The sequence below is a fragment of the Camellia sinensis genome, chromosome 12, assembly GCF_055761805.1.
Source record: "Camellia sinensis isolate YWXY chromosome 12, ASM5576180v1, whole genome shotgun sequence".
In the NCBI taxonomy this organism is placed as follows: Eukaryota; Viridiplantae; Streptophyta; class Magnoliopsida; order Ericales; family Theaceae; genus Camellia; species Camellia sinensis.
The window spans coordinates 171,469,994-171,487,251 of NC_138972.1; positions in this window are offsets into that span (position 1 = coordinate 171,469,994).

Below are 17,258 nucleotides of genomic sequence, written 5' to 3' on the forward strand. Positions count from 1 at the left end.
GATGTACCGAGCCTAATGCATGTAATACAAATGCATGGATGCACACATGCATAGCATAAGGTATGCTAAATTAAACGTGCCCTAATCTACCATCATAAGCTGGTAAATGAAAGGGAAGAAAGAAATGGGGATTGGAAGACATACACACACTCACCCACACTTATTACATGTTTACCCTTACTCAGAGGGCTCGAATTAATATTACAGTCCCAAAATAATGAACAAATAAAATTATTACAAAATTTCCTAATTAATTAAAAAAAGGAAGCAAAAGAATGAAGAGGGTGGCCACAGCCTCTGCCTCGGGGCGCGCAGATGATGCATGCTCGAATCCGTCCTGCCCGGAAAACCCGTACTATACTCTTGTCGCCTCTGTTTGTACTGCTTTGTCTTTCTGAAAATTGCCAAAGTACTGAAACAAGCTCTCTGCATCCTGCAGAGCACCACCGGCCAGACAGAATTGCCACCGGCACTCCAAAATTCCTGTCGGCACTTTATCAGGTTCATCGGCACTCCAGATAGTGCCGGTCGGCACTAAATTCTGCCGGTCGGCAGAAACTTCCTGCAATAGACAATTTGACAGCAAACAGAGGACAGGCAGTGCATAGTATGGAGGTTTTGGACACATGTAAGCATGGTCCTACTTCTTATCATATTTTAGACTCAAAGAAGCATGACTTTCGATCCTTGAATCATCAATGGTACATGATGAGTCAAAGGATCGAATTTGCCGTTTGATATGAAAATGCATGCAACAAACAACATGAAAAACCGAGGCCTTATCAAATTAGAGTCAAAGGTCCCGATGACCGGGGATCAAGGCATATTACATCACTTGAAGTACGAATGGTCCTTGACTCCCACACTTGGTTTGACACCCCAAACCAAGTAAATGCAATGCATGTAATGCTCACAAGCCTCAAATGTAACATGCCACCAAGATATAAAACACAACAAGCAATATGCAATTATCATGACAAAATGTATGATACCAAGCGCACAAGATACAAACATGATGCAAACATGGAGCAAATCGACCATGGGATTGATGTGCTACAAAGCTTAATGGAACAAATATGCAACAAACATGGAGCAAGCATACAAGAGGGCTTGAAATGGCAAAGGGGCAGGCCCTTACCCTTCTCAAAACAGTGGCCAAAAGTGCTTAAGATGATAGACAATCAACTCATGCTAACAAGCAAACTTATGGTCCCAAAGCTAAGGCACAAAAGGAGACAACTTCCTCCCCACCAACATGACCATTCATGGCATGATTAAAACAAGTAAAAAAAAAAAAAGAATTTATGCATGCAAGATAGGACCCCAAAAACCCCTAATATGGCAACTAAAATAAACCCCATGAAACAAATACACCAAGGCTCATTCTTAGGCATAGGAAGACACATCTTCAAGGCATGAAAGAGGCTATACATGCACACATACAAGCATGATTCTTGGACTAAAATATGACCCTAGATGATGCCAAATCAAGAGGGTAAACACAACCATGCATGCTAGAGGTCAAAATGCTCAAAGCTTCCAAGCCAAAATACAAAGCAACTCTAACAAACATGCCAAACATAACCAAGTTGATAACCAACAGAGGTTAAGCATGGAAAAACAATGCTAAATGCTTCATAGAACCAAACCAACACACACAAGGATCATGGCCTAATCATGAGATACAATTGTAAGCAAAATGGAGCAATACAAAGCAAGTATTACAAGCATACAAGGAGGCCCAAATCCGGCCAAAAACAGAGATCCCACATGACCTAAAAACACCCAAAAAGTTCTGAAATGGAGCAAAAACCAAGCAAGCATGCATGTCACCCTTTTGAGCTCAAAAAGCAAGGAAACAGAACCATAAAGGGAGAGGGGTGTCCCTCCCTTATGAAAGACTTCAAACCATCCTTTTTGACACCAAAATACACTGATTTTTAGTGATCAAAAGACCAAAATGCTGAAGTGAACAAAACCTTATCAAAATGGCACCAAAATAGGCTAAACAAGGCCTAAGAGGGTGAGTTTGTAATCTAACCACAAAGTGACCTTAATGAAAGTGCTAGAGCAGGAAAATATGAGCCTTTTTTATGTTATACACAAGAGCCAAAATAATAAACAAAATAGGTAGAAAACCAAAGCAAGTTTGGGGAATAAAAGGGAAGATGCTCACCCTTGAAGAACCCTTGAAGAACAAATGGCCTAACCTCCTTCTTTGGATCAAAACCAGTCCAAAACTCAAGAAACAACTCCCCCAAGTCCCTCAATCTCGGACTAAGGTGTAATGGTGTGTGTAATGGTGTAAAAGTAAGGTAAAACACACCTTTTGGGCCAAGAAACACACACAAGAAGGGAGAGGGAGAGAGGTATAGAGATAATATGTATCTATATCTCTAAAGGCTGATTTTGCTTCTCTTTTTTCTAACCTAGAACCAAGAGGGAAGCCTCTCTCTTATAAGGATCCCTCTTGCAAAGCTTATTCAACAAGCTTGGCTAGAGGGAAATCCCTCCATACACGTGTATGGAGGGGAAAGGAGTTGGTGCCAGCTATCACAGCTGGCACAAAATATCTCCATAAAGTGGAGGAACAGTGGTCGGCTGCCCAAAAAAGCTATTTCGGCAAAAAACAGTGCCGACCGGCAACAAATTATGCCGACCGGCAATAAAGTGTGCCGACCGGCAAACAAAAGTGCCGATGGAAGAAAGAGGCCAGCCGGCGGCCTTCAGCCACTGCCGGTGGTGTGTGGGGCTGGTCTACAAGCCCTGTCCTGTCCTCCCAAGGCAAAACACAAGTGTTCGGTGCAAAACCGGACACTAAACGGTCAAGTTCGGAGATCCTGAGGTAGGGCGCGCGAGCCAGGACCTCCGGGAACTCCAAACGAACACAAACATGGATAATCACCGAGTGTTCAAACGGTGACGTCCAAGTCTTGAGGACGGTCAAAAAATGGGGTATCTACAGTTGCCCCTCTTTGACAGAACTCGAAAGTCATAACAATGACGGGAGTGAATGTCAAAGCCCAGAGACGACCCATTTTTGACAAGGCCGAAGACTTGGACAAACAAACAAGACAAATAAGATATGCGCCCGGAGGCAAGGGCAAAATGCAAGACAATGCACGGAGCCGAGCATAACTCATGATCATGCAAAGAAAGCTGTAATGAAACAAACATGCGACAGTTTTAAGCTATCATACCAAACTACACTACAATGCAGAAAGGACGTAAGAGAATTATGGAATTCTCAAAATGTCTCACTCGGGAGATACAATACCTGTCCGGTTCGTCTGGTTGCACCAGCCTCAAATGAACCGTTCATATAATATCGTGCCTGAAAAGAAAACAAACTTAACAGGTACAATATTGTTAGCAAAATACATGACAATGCAAGAATAGTGGTGTACTCGAAATGCGTGACAGCGCAAAGTAAGTAGAGAGCATGACAATGCATATTGAAATACAACCAGGCAAGCGGAGCAAGCGGTCTACACAGGCGACGAAATCGATCATAAGCACGCGGTCTACGCAGGTGATGAAACTTAAACAAGCGGTCTACGTAATTAACACATGCGGTCTATGCTGGTGACGGAGTTAAACATGCGGTCTGCGCAAGTAATGGAATTAAACATGCGATCTACGCAATCAAAACATGCGGTCTACGCAGGTAATGGAATTAATCATGCGATCTACGCAATCAAAACATGCGGTCTACGCAGGTAATGGAATTAATCATGCGATCTACGCAATCAAAACATGCGGTCTACGCAGGTAATGGAATTAAACATGCGATCTACGCAATCAAAACATGCGGTCTACGCAGGTAATGGAATTAAACATGCGATCTACGCAATCAAAACATGCGGTCTACGCAGGTAATGGAATTAAACATGCGATCTACGCAATCAAAACATGCGGTCTACGCAGGTAATGGAATTAAACATGCGATCTACGCAATCAAAACATGCGGTCTACGCAGGTAATGGAATTAAACATGCGATCTACGCAATCAAAACATGCGGTCTACGCAGGTAATGGAATTAAACATGCGATCTACGCAATCAAAACATGCGGTCTACGCAGGTAATGGAATTAATCATGCGATCTACGCAATCAAAACATGCGGTCTACGCAGGTAATGGAATTAAACATGCGATCTATGCAATCAAAACATGCGGTCTACGTAGGTAATGGAATTAAACATGCGATCTACGCAATCAAAACATGCGGTCTACGCAGGTAATGGAATTAATCATGCGATCTACGCAATCAAAACATGCGGTCTACGCAGGTAATGGAATTAAACATGCGATCTACGCAATCAAAACATGCGGTCTACGCAGGTAATGGAATTAAACATGCGATCTACGCAATCAAAGGAACGTACTATTACACAGCATAATCGAAACAACTTGCGGGGCTCACAAAGCATGAAAAGGATACGGGGCGGGACATTCTTCGCATGCATCGAGCGTTGCTTGCAGAAGTTGTGGCCTGAGGTCAACTCAAAGGTTCACGTTTCAAAAGGTGTGATTTCCGTATTGTGAGGGCGTCCAACGACGCGGCTAGCCCAAACAAAGATGCAGAAGGTGCGTTAACCGCACGGGGAGTTTCACTGGTATCGATTCTGATACTTGGCTACCCTGCCATCCTACGCTTTATTTTCCTTCTTACTAGTAGTTTGAGCACATTGCACTGCGTCAGGCAGGTTTATTTTCTTTCTCAAAATTCATACACTTTGCAAAACATCTGATGGGGAATGAAACTAATCGTTTTATTCAAAAGGTGTTGCGTTTGTGGATCTTCTGTGCATCGCATCGCAGGGTTTCACACCGTAATGTGAACGAAATTGAACTCATTTTGGAAATTCGTCATCGTAATAATCAGGTAGTGAACCGACTTACAACTCGATAAGCAAAACAAAGCTATGACACAAGCAAACAAGTGTGAACACAACTCGATAAACGAACCGAGAGCTACAAGAGAGCGAAATACAACTCGATAAGCAAATGTTCAAAACTGGATAAGCAGACGGGCGTGACTTCGCAAGAGTTTATCGCCGGGGGGATTTGGAGGTGATGAAGTTCCCCAATTCTTAGCCTCAACAGCTCAGAAAACCAGGGAGGAAGCCCACCGGCATGGTGTAGGAACCACCGGCTGCAAGGAGTGGCTACCGGCCGCATATCTGTTTTGTCGGCAAACTGAAATGGCCGGTCGGCATATTTCGATGCCGGTCGGCATATATTTCTGGCCGGTCGGCACTAAACAAGGGGAACCACCAGAATGTTGACACCTGTCTCCCCACTCAACCTTATCTCCTACAAAAGATCCCAGCTTCGTAGTTTTCCTCATTTTCACATTGATTTGCTCCAATGGAAGAGTTTCTTGCTCAAAATCTCACAGCTTGGATTGCTAACTTGGATGGCTCGGAAAAGGTGAATTTCCGGGGTTTCGGCATAAATGCACTATTCACTCTGGGTCGTACCCCGTTGCATCTGCCGTTTCTTCATGCCACGGCAAGGTTTTGGAATCCGGTGACACATGTTTTTAGCTTCGCCGGGCAAGAGATATGTCCTACCTTTGAAGAATTTCGAGCATTAATGGAGTCTGAGCGCGACGAGGAGCTCCTACCCCAACTTAATTTTGGTCATGCCCAATCCTTAGGGCGCATGTGTGGACTCAGCATGCGCGATGCTCGGTCTTTGACGGATGATGGGATGTTAGACATTCCGAGTTTGGCCAATCGATTTTCTGATGCTGGTGATCGCAGCAACCATCACTGGCAAGGTTTCCGGCGACATGCGCTCTGTTTGTGCATGCTGTCTCATTTCCTGTTCATTTCGGGCTCTGGAGGGGCTAGTGTCCGGCTGATTGAGGTTGCCCAAGGCTTGAGAGAGGGCAAGAGCTGTATTGCCATGGTTCTGGCCGAGACACTAAGAGGCTTAGACGCCTTTTACTGTCACGAGACGACTAGGTTGGCAGGGAGTCCACTATTGTTACAGGTAATATTTCCCACCCAATCTCGCATTTTTGTATTGCTCACATCACTCGGCCTTCGAGCTCAGTCTTTTCTCACAAAACCCCATTCTCACTTTTCTCTCCTCGTACATCTCTCTATTCTTTAATCTCTCATTTTTCAATCCCTCCCCAGGTGTGGTTGATGGATAAATTGCAAGTTGTGGACTCCTGCCCAGCATATTCAGCTCGCGGCTACTTCTTCCGGCATCGTCTAGTTAATGCCTTGGATGAGGAATGGTGGTTCGCTTGGATGTGCCACTTGTCCGCAGACCGTATTGCTTGGCGGTGCCCTTGGTTGAACCTTCCGGTAATGAGTTACAACATGCCTCGACAGACTGGAATTCAACTGGTTGGTCTCACTCATTGTGTATTTTACTTCCCATTTCGGATTCGACGCCAATTTGGCCATGATCAGACCTGCCCGCCAGAGGGGATAGAGTATCCTGCTACATTCCCAGCCCGGGGTGCGCAACTTGCTTGGCAGGCCACTGCGTGGAGGATGAGAGAACTCCTGGCCCCCGCTCCTACTTTCAGTTGCACTTTATCTGACGAGTGCATAGATTGGCTCAATGAAGAAGCACAGACCGGGCCCAGCTTGGCATCAGAGGCTTCGACCAGCTCTGGGAGGGGGCACAGGAACACCTGATTTGACCATGCCCTAGATTTATTGCTTTATTAGTACTTTCAAGTTTTCTTTCCTGAATGTAATAAAAAGCAACTTCAATTGTTTGTAAGAGCAGGAGAACTCTGCTTTGAAATCAATGAAATTGAAAGTTCTGGTACTAAGAATTTTCCACTTTGGTCCAAAAATGGTCGAAGTTGTAAAAAGATTATCTGAACAAAGCCAGCTTATATTAAAACTTTTCAAAAACATTTTTGATGTGGATCAGAACTGGACACGCCTGAGATCTGTCACTCGAGATGCACAACCCCAGATTCCTGCAACTGGAAAGTTGCCCCTAGTCTGAAGAGCGCCGCAGCACTGCATAGCAACGGAGAGTTGCCCCTAGCCTGAGTGGCACTGCACCGGAGATTCCAACGAATGCTGATGAACAAAGATGGCTGAGATGATCAAATGGACAAGTTGATCGGGGAAGTGTTATGGCTGAACTTCAGGATGAAGCTGCCTACGTATCCCAAACATGGGAATCAAGCCTTACGTAGTTCCGGCTCGGGTTCACTCGAGTATTTTCACTCTCCTTTTGCGCTCTAACTTTTGCCAAGGCCGCCCTTTGCGGGTTTTCAGCCTTGCGAGCTCAGTTTTTATATTTTCTAATTTTTTGTGCTCTAACTTTTGCCTAGGTCGCCCTTTCGGGTTTTCGGCCTAGCGAGCCTCTCAAGAGTAGTATTTCTTCAACTTGTCCATATTGATCGGTTGAGAGAATTCTAAGCCATCTAAGTCCATTAGAACCACAGCTCCGCCTGACCAGATGGTTTTGATGATGTAGGGACCAGTCCAATTGGGTCTGAACTTGCCCCTCAGGTCGTGGATGGGAGCTCGGTTGTCTTTGAGTACCAAATCCCCTTCCTTTAGATTTCTGGACTTAACCTTCTTGTTAAAAGCCCGAGCAATCCTGCGTTGATAACTCTGAACGTGGTATAGTGCTTTCAGTCTTCTTTCATCAAAGAGCATTAGTTCCTCGAACCTGCTCTGTTGCCAATCTGCCTCAGCTATCTGACATTCGACCAATACCCGTAACGACGGCACTTCGATTTCAATTGGTAGAACAGCCTCCATTCCATAAACTAACGAATACGGAGTTGCTCCGGTAGAAGTTCTAATCGAAGTCCTGTAGCCCCACAGAGCAAACGGCAACTTATCTGGCCAATCTCGATAGGTCTCCACCATTTTCCGCAGTATATGCTTGATGTTCTTGTTGGCGGCCTCAACCGCTCCATTGGTTTGCGGCCGATACGTAGATGACTTATGAAAAGCCACGTTATACTTTTCCAACAAGTCGACCACTTCTTTCTTAAAGTGGGATCCATTATCCGAGATGATCTCATTTGGCACCCCGTAGCGACAAATGATGTTGTTTCTGATGAACTTTGCGACGTGCGACGCCTTCAACACCGCGTATGATTGGGCCTCGACCCACTTTGTGAAATAATCTATCGCTACGAGGATATACTCATGTCCGTTCGATCCCTTCGGGGTAACAGCTCCGATTACATCGATCCCCCACACGGAAAACGGCCACGGGGAAGTCATGTTGTACAACTTGGATGGTGGGATGTTCATACGGTTTGCATGGATCTGGCATTTGTGGCATCGCCGAACAAAGCCGATACAATCCTCTTCCATGGTCGACCAGTAATAGCCCTGTCTAAGGATTTTTCTGGCCAACATTACTCCATTCATGTGTGCACCGCACTCTCCTCCATGGATGGCCTCCATTAGGCGCTTCGACTCTTCAGCTTCTACACAGAGCTTATGCATTCCCAGATGACCTCTTTTGTACAGCTTACCTCCGCAGATGATGAACTGAATAGCCATTCTTCTAATGGCCCTTTTATCCTTGGTGCTTGCCCCTATCGGATACGTCTCCTTTTCCAAGAAGTTCCAAATATCGTAATACCAGGGGTTGTCGTCTTGGGCCTCATCTATGGCGGAAACTGACTCGTATGCTGGCGCAAACTTCTGATCAATGATGACTGGACGCATCCGGACTCCCGACGGGATGTGTATCATGGAAGATAGAGTTGCTAACGAATCTGCAAACCTGTTGTTCTCTCTTACGAGGTGGGTGAAATTTAGTTTCTCGAACCGAGGAATTAACAAATCCAAGGTTTGGTGGTAAATTATCATCCTTTCCTCCTTGACCTTCCAGTCTCCTTTTGCTTGGGATACAACAAGATTCGAATCCCCAATGACGTCCAACCGTCTTACCCCTAGCTCTAGGGCTGCTTCCAGACCAGCAATACATGCCTCATACTCTGCCTCATTGTTCGAGACTCTGAACTGGAGCTTGAATGCCAAAGGGATACGGGAATCGTCAGGCGCTATCAGCAACACTCCTATCCCATACCCATACTGGTTTGACGCTCCGTCAAAGTACATCGTCCAAGTTTCATCCTCGATATGCAGAATCGCTTCATCTGGGAATAGGTACTCAACCGCTTCATCCCCCTCAACCGGGTGGTCGGCAAGGAACTCCGCTACTGCTCTCCCTTTCACCGACTTGCGTGTTACATACTTCAAGTCGAATTCGGAAAGCAAAAGCAACCAACGAGCTAGCCTACCTGTAAGTGCTGGTTTCTCGAAAAGATATTTGATGGGATCCAAACGTGAAACCAACATTACAGAGTGAGCTAACAGGTAGTGCCGCAGCTTCCGGGTAGCCCATACCAAGGCCAAACAAGCCTTCTCCAGTGGTGTATAGCGGGTCTCGTAATCCAGCATCTACTTGCTCAGATAATAGATAGCCCTTTCCACTTTGTCTTCCGACTCCTGTGCGAGCATGCAGCCCATGGTGGTCTCAGTTACCGAAAGATACAATATCAACGGTCTCCCCGGTTCTGGCGGTGACAATACAGGCGGGTTCTGTAAATATTCTTTGATCTGCTCAAAAGCTGCTTGACATCGGCCGTCCCATTGGAATTTCTTTCCTTTCTTCAGGAGGCCAAACAGTGGTTCACAAGTCACGGTTAGTTTAGAGATAAACCGCCTTATGAATTGCACTTTACCTAGAAAGCCTCGCACCTCCTTTTCAGTCCTTGGTGGTGGCATTTCTAAGATGGCCTTGATTTTGGAAGGGTCGACCTCGATGCCCCTTTGCGTTATCAGAAACCCTAGCATCTTTCCTGCTGTAACACCAAAAGTACACTTCTGGGGATTTAGCCGCAGCCGAAATTCTCTGATCCTTTGAAAAAACTTTTGTAAGGCGGTGTAGTGGCCCTCTCTTTCTTTGGACTTGACAATCATGTCGTCCACATACACCTCGACCTCTTTATGGATCATATCATGCAATATCGCAGTTACTGCCCGCTGATAGGTAGCTCCCGCGTTTTTGAGCCCAAATGGCATCACTCGATAACAATATGTACCCCACGGGGTAGTGAATGCAGTCTTCTCCCGGTCCTCGGGCGCCATTACTATCTGATTATAGCCTGAAAAACCATCCATAAACGAAAGCAAGGCATGTCCTGCCGTGAAATCTACCAGTTCATCGATGTGTGGCAAGGGAAAGTCGTCCGTCGGACTGGCCCTGTTCAAATCTCTGAAGTCTACACAGACCCGAATTCTGCCGTCTTTCTTCGGTACCGGAACAATGTTGGCCAACCAAGTCGGATACTCAGACACCAACAGGAAGCCTGCGTCAATCTGCTTGGTGACCTCTTCCTTGATCTTAATGGCCCAATCAGGGCGGATCCTCCTGAGCTTCTGTTTGACAGGTCGGGCCTCGGGATCAAGAGGGATCCGGTGCTGTACAATCTCAGGATCGATTCCAGGCATGTCTTCGTAGGACCACGCGAAAACATCTTTGAAATCTTTTAACAAAGCGACTAAGCGCTCGCGTTCCTCAGAAGACAACGTGGACCCGATCTGGACCAGCCGCGGGTCCTTCTCAGTACCAACATTCACAGTAGTGATTTCATCCATTAAAGGTTTAACAAATCTTTCCTGCTCTTGATCAATCAACCGTTGCAAAACCGGAGGAATTTCTTCCTCGTCGTTTTCATCAAAATTTTGAAAATCCTGATTTAAGCAATAAATCAAAGGCACAGAAAAATACTCCGAAACCACATCCACGTCGTTCTCATTAAATACTTCCGAGCCGTCGGATTCTTCCGTTACAACAGACTCAAAAGAAAATGAAAAAGACGATCTAGACAGGACTGTGGTATCCGGGTTATCACCCCCGGGAATACCGGACTCAGACTCAGTTGAGCTGGAATCTGATTCCGACGTACAAGATTCGGTAGAATCAGATTCCGGCTCACTACCTGACCCGGTGCTTCTTGATAGAAAGCCTTCTTCATATTGCCAGATGAGAGAAGGTGCGATGGATGCATCCAAAATAGCTGATGGTAGGCCCGCAGCCGCTTCATTCCCAATCACACATACCGAGGAGCTATCCCCCAAGCACCTCTGTTCGATCGGAGGATCTGACAGCAGACATGCCAGCGCTGCCCCCATTTCATTTTCAGCGTCCTCGGACTGCACCTCCTTACTTTGCTCGGCCTCAGCCGATAGATCTGCCTGCCCTTCGGCGATGTCATCCTCAGGTAACTGTAAATCAAAGAAAATTTCAAATCCCGGTACGCGCTTCTTCTCCGCATTGAGCCACGGCTCCGGGAAGCCACAGAACGGAAAGTCCTCCCCCTCCCGGACGAAACGTCCATTCAGGGTCCCCCGAATGGGCTGGTGCATCAAGTCAAAGGGCTTCCCCATCTGTTTCGCCCTGGCCCTTCCGGCCATTTCCTTTCCTTTCCTTATCCAATCCTCTTTGGTGGGTAGGTAGCCCAAACCAAAGGTATGGGGGTTATGTGGCACCTCGATCGATGCTGCGGCACCTTTCCTACCGCTCTTGCCTAATCCCATCCCGGGGATGTGCTGGAGTTTGTTCATGAGATAAACTGCTTGGGCACTGACATACACCCCTTCGTTAGCTGCCATGATGTTCTGTACAACCCGAGCCTCGGCCAAGGTAAAACCTGATATGAACACATCTTCTATACCATGCTCAATTTGTAGAACAGGCGTAGACACCTCTGGTGGTGGATGAATTGATGAATTTCCAAAAACAATGGCTACTCCCTTCCCATAGGGGTATTTCACCACTTGATGTAAGGTAGAGGAGACCGCCTTTACCTGATGCAGCCACGGCCGTCCCAAAAGCAAGTTGAACGTTGCAGGAACCTCCAGGACATGGAAATCTATCTGATGCTGTCCGGGCCCAACCTTTGTTTGCATCTTAACTGTCCCCATCACCTCCCGGCTTGTGTTATCATACGCCCGAATTACCTGGGCCGTTGGTATAAAATCCGCGACTTTCAAACCAATTGCATAAGCTGTCCTTGCCGGACAGACATTGATAGCGGATCCCGTGTCGACAAGTACCACAGGTATCCATTTGTCTCTGCACTCGACAGAGATGTAGAGCGGCTTGTTATGGTTTGCACCCTCGGGTGGCAGCTCTTTGTCAGAAAAATTCAATGTTGGGGAATTCCCTCCTGAAAAGACTAATCCCACCAGCTGCTCGGGCGTGGTGTCTATGGACAGCTTGGCCTTGTCCATGGCTGTAAGGACAGCTTGTCTATGTACTCGAGAAGCCATAAGCAGCCCCCAGATGGAGATGTCTGCTTGTATCTTTTTCAATTGTCTCAATACGGCCTCCTCTTCGAGTTGCTTCTCCTTTTGTTTCTCTGCTTCATTATCTTTCCCAGACGCCTCTGGCTGATCTAGGTGCGGAGGCTTGAAATACCGTCCACTCCTAGTCATGTGATCGACTTCGCCGATATACCAGGTATCATCTGGTTGGTTACCTTTCCAATCCTCGTCCGTGTGGGCAAGACATAGATCGTCGTCTTCCCACCACATACCATCTGCGACTGACAAGCATCTGTCTGGTTCTGGCACAACTGTCTCGATACTCACAGTACCTTTTATCCCTATGTTCACAGCATCCTCCATTTCCGTACTTGCAGCGGTTTCGACCCCTACGTGGCCTTTTGCTTTTCTGATCCTCTCAGAATCCTCGAATCTTTCTTGTTCTGACTTTGTCAATGCAGTAGATTGCTCACTGATCCCTGTACTTAAAATGCTCCATTCCCGAGCGAAACTCTCGACGCCGGCTCTCTCCAGCGATGTATTCTGCTTTTCGACACTCCCGGGCGTTGTTGACACTCCTGCCCCTGCCGGGCCTTGTTCTGACTGGAACTCCCCTATTACATCCGGCTGATCGTCTAACCACCCCGTGGCCTCTGCTGATTCTTCATTATCATACCAGTTGATAGCTGAGTCTTGGTCATCATGAAAATGGGACTTGACGACATCCTTTTCCACGGCTGTCAAATCATCCATTCCCTGTCCTGAATTGTCCCCTCGGATTACACACAGCTCTCCCCCGACTGGAAATTCGACATTTGGTCTATTCTGGCCCACCGGTGAGATGTAGTCATTCGGATTGTAAGCCTTCCCAACATCATTCTCAGGCTCCACGGACCCTGGTTTGACAACCCCTTTCTTGTTCTCGATGGTCACCACCACTGGCTTGGGTCGGGTTATGGAGATGTCCGTCATGCACAAATCGGTGCAATCGGGGAGGAAAACTTTAGGTTTAGGCAGGTAGGAGGGTGTGATGTAGATACTGGGATCGTAGGATGCGACCCCAGTGTGGATGAAGTTGACTCTTTTGGGTGGTGGAACTTGGTTATGTGCGGGGAGAGGATTTGTGGTAACATTAGGTTTCTCAGGGGGAAGAATCACCCCATTATCAATGAGATCTTGAATCTCATGACGTAAACGAAAGCATAGGTCAGTGTCATGACCATGCTGCTGGTGGAACGCACAATATTTGGCTGGGTTGTGGGTGGCGGGTAGTCTTTCTGGTAAGGGCCGCGGCTCTAGGGGCTTCAGATGCCCTTTCCTGATCAAAACCCCCAAAGCTTTGGACAGGGGCATATAAAGTGGAGCGAAGGTTCTGGTGTTTCTGGGAGGGTATTTGGCTGTTTGCGAGTTGCTTCCGGAAGCGCCGGAGAATGGTGTAGCTGCTGTATTTCTCGGGGAAGGGTTAGTGGTGACCATACTCACTTCGGAGGTCCTGGCAGTCGTAGCGCCACTCGGGCCTGTATTAGTACTACGATTGAAATTTCTGCGGGGTTGGTCCCGATCATTATCAATCCAACCTTGTCTCAAGGCGTCCTCGATCTGCACCCCCATTTCATGTAAATCAGCAAAGGTGGGAAAGGGGACTACAATCATCTTTTGCATCAACTTCGGCTGAAGATTGCGCACAATCATCCGAATCTGGTCTTTGTCTGTGGGTCTCAAGGTCATCATTGAAGCTTTAGCCCGCCATCTAGTTACAAACTCTGAGAAGCTTTCCTTGGGTTCTTGCCTCGTTGTCTCGAGATCCCGGGTCGTGATCTCGATTTGTGTGTTATACGAGTACTGCAGGATAAAGGCCTCAGCCATCTCGTCCCAGTTTCTCTTGACGTCGTCCCCCAACTTGGCATACCATGCGGACGCCACACCTGACAAGGTCCGGCCGAATAAAGATAGTTTCTGCAATCTGGTGAGGCCCATTGGCCTTAGGACGTCTGAAAACAGTCGCAGGTGTACCATGGGATCCTCAGGCCCGTCAAAACGATCAATTTGGGGCATCTTAAATCGATCTGGCAGCGTCACGGCTGTGTCGATGTACCCATCTCCAATGTCCGGAATGGACTTCGCACCTTGAGATTTCTTGAACAGCTTTTCAAGCTTGTGCATTTTTAATGTCATGGGGTCTATCTCAGACTCAAAGGGAGAATCCGATATGTTAATGGGAGTGGTTGCCTTAGATTGTTGAGGCGGAATCGGGGGTGGAGCCGGCCCCGTTGGGATGTCTGTATCTTCTTGGACATTCCGGGTGTTTGGTGTTTCTTCGGGTATTGGAACCCTTAATGGAGGAGGGATTTGCTGCGAAGGTGATGCCCCGGTTTGCTGTTGCAATCTCCCAATTAAATCCGCTTGCTCACTCATAACTGTAGCCTGTTGCCTGGCAAATTCTGCCTGTCGGGCAGCATCTTGCTGCATCATTTTCATGCTTTCCTGAAGTTGGCGCACCATCTCCTCTAAGCTAGCCATATTGTTCTGCTCTGGTTGAATTGCTGGTATGCGTTCCCTCTCTGTGGGTGAAACGGGATCCTGATCCCTACTGTACACAGGTGGGGTAGACGAAGCCCTTTGTACCGACTGCTGAACCGATATCCTCTGCCTAGTTGCTTTCCGTTTAGTAACCGGGGGTAGAGAATGGTACACTGGTTGTCCTTCTATCAGATCCTCAGATCGATGGAGCCGGCGACCTCTGATCCAGAGTGCTTGGGGAATGTCTACTGGGTTAGACGCAATAATGCTAAACTTCCTAGCAAAAAGATAAATAAAGCAATAAATAAACCAACAACCGGACAGCACAACAGCATAAAATAAACAAATAATATACAGTTGGATTTTCAAAACACATAGTCGATAAGCCGAGCACACGGTTCCCCGATACCGACCACTGTTCTCAAAATCTCTATTCCCAATACTGAGCCCTGATTCCCGCAGATAACCGATTCTTCTTAAAACTGATACTGATGCCCTCAGGCTTGATGCCCAAACTTACAAACTGGTGTGTTCATTTCCCTGCAAAAATACATTCTAACAGCACATAGCAAGTAAAGAGAGCCAAAACACCCCTATGTTGGGGTAGGGTTTCCCTGTCCTATCTTGTCAGGAGCTAGGGTTTCACTATGCACACAGCAGTTCTCAAACAACCTAACATCGGGTAAGCAACCTGTCCTAGCTTGGAATGGTCACTATGGATCCGAAAATGTACTAGGTCGAGTGGTCAAAAAGGGTGCCCCGGTAAAACCGGGGTTTGTGTTCCCATACTGTCAGAGCCCATAGCCGGTCAGCCTTACGGACATGCCTTGACAAGACAAGCCTCCGGCAAACCGTTCAGGAATGGCAGATGGCAAACACTGTGTTCCTAGGTGCACCAATGCACATGCAATGCAAAGAAACACATAAATGAGATCAAAACAGGATATCACGAGTTCGAGTCAAGCTCGCTAAAACTCCCCAGCAGAGTCGCCAGAAACTGTAACAGCGCCCGCGTGGGCCTCATGCTACAGTTCGGACTCGATTTGTGTCACGGTTCTTAATCTTGAACCAAAGAGTCCAAATCTAGCAAGTCGTTTGAGAAAACTGATTTTTTGAAAAGTAGTGCCAAACATGGACTGCTTTGCCAGATACAGAGTCGCCACCTAAATATTTTTAAAACGGGAAATTTAGGAAACCCTGACTCGGTGCCGAAGGCCACATGTCCGTCATCACCGGAGTTGTCTCGGCTCGGGAGCTTGGGTACGATCGGGGAAGGTCAGCTATGAGCACCCCCTTTCGCCCGGTCCGAAGACCGGCCTCTACTAACCGTGATATCCAATTTTGAAAACGTTATGTGTTCTTAATCCAATTATTAGCCTAGCATTACTATGTTATGCGCGCAGCAAACAAGTATAGACCAAATCACCCAAATTGGAACAAAATATTTTATGTTCGTTTTGAAAATGGTTTGCTACTCGTAAGTAGGCTAAAATGCAGGTTTTGCCACCTTCAAGTGGGCTTTTGGAAAAGATGGTTTTGCTACTATCTAGTGGGCTTAAAAAAATCGCAGTTTTAACGCATTATCCCAATTTAAGCAATTTGACCTCCACCCACAGGCATTCAAGCAGTTTATCTCATGTAAGCACTTAGCCGCATGGCAAGCATACTGTCATGGCAACACTCACACGCATGCTGGATGCTAAAGCAAAAATACTTACATCGTACTCCGTGCCAAAACAGTAAACTAGTTAGCAAACATGCATGTCCTAGTTCATGTTAAAAGTGGCTAATGCATCACATGCAAAATGCGATCTAGGCAGGCTCGGCTAGCCCTAAACATGGCATATGAAATGCGATCAACTATCACATAGTCAATTTTTGATTTGAAAAACATATGCGGTTAGCATGATGTACCGAGCCTAATGCATGTAATACAAATGCATGGATGCACACATGCATAGCATAAGGTATGCTAAATTAAACGTGCCCTAATCTACCATCATAAGCTGGTAAATGAAAGGGAAGAAAGAAATGGGGATTGGAAGACATACACACACTCACCCACACTTATTACATGTTTACCCTTACTCAGAGGGCTCGAATTAATATTACAGTCCCAAAATAATGAACAAATAAAATTATTACAAAATTTCCTAATTAATTAAAAAAGGGAAGCAAAAGAATGAAGAGGGTGGCCACAGCCTCTGCCTCGGGGCGCGCAGATGATGCATGCTCGAATTCGTCCTGCCCGGAAAACCCGTACTATACTCTTGTCGCCTCTGTTTGTACTACTTTGTCTTTCTGAAAATTGCCAAAGTACTAAAACAAGCTCTCTGCATCCTGCAGAGCACCACCGGCCAGACAGAATTGCCACCGGCACTCCAAAATTCCTGTCGGCACTTTATCAGGTTCATCGGCACTCCAGATAGTGCCGGTCGGCACTAAC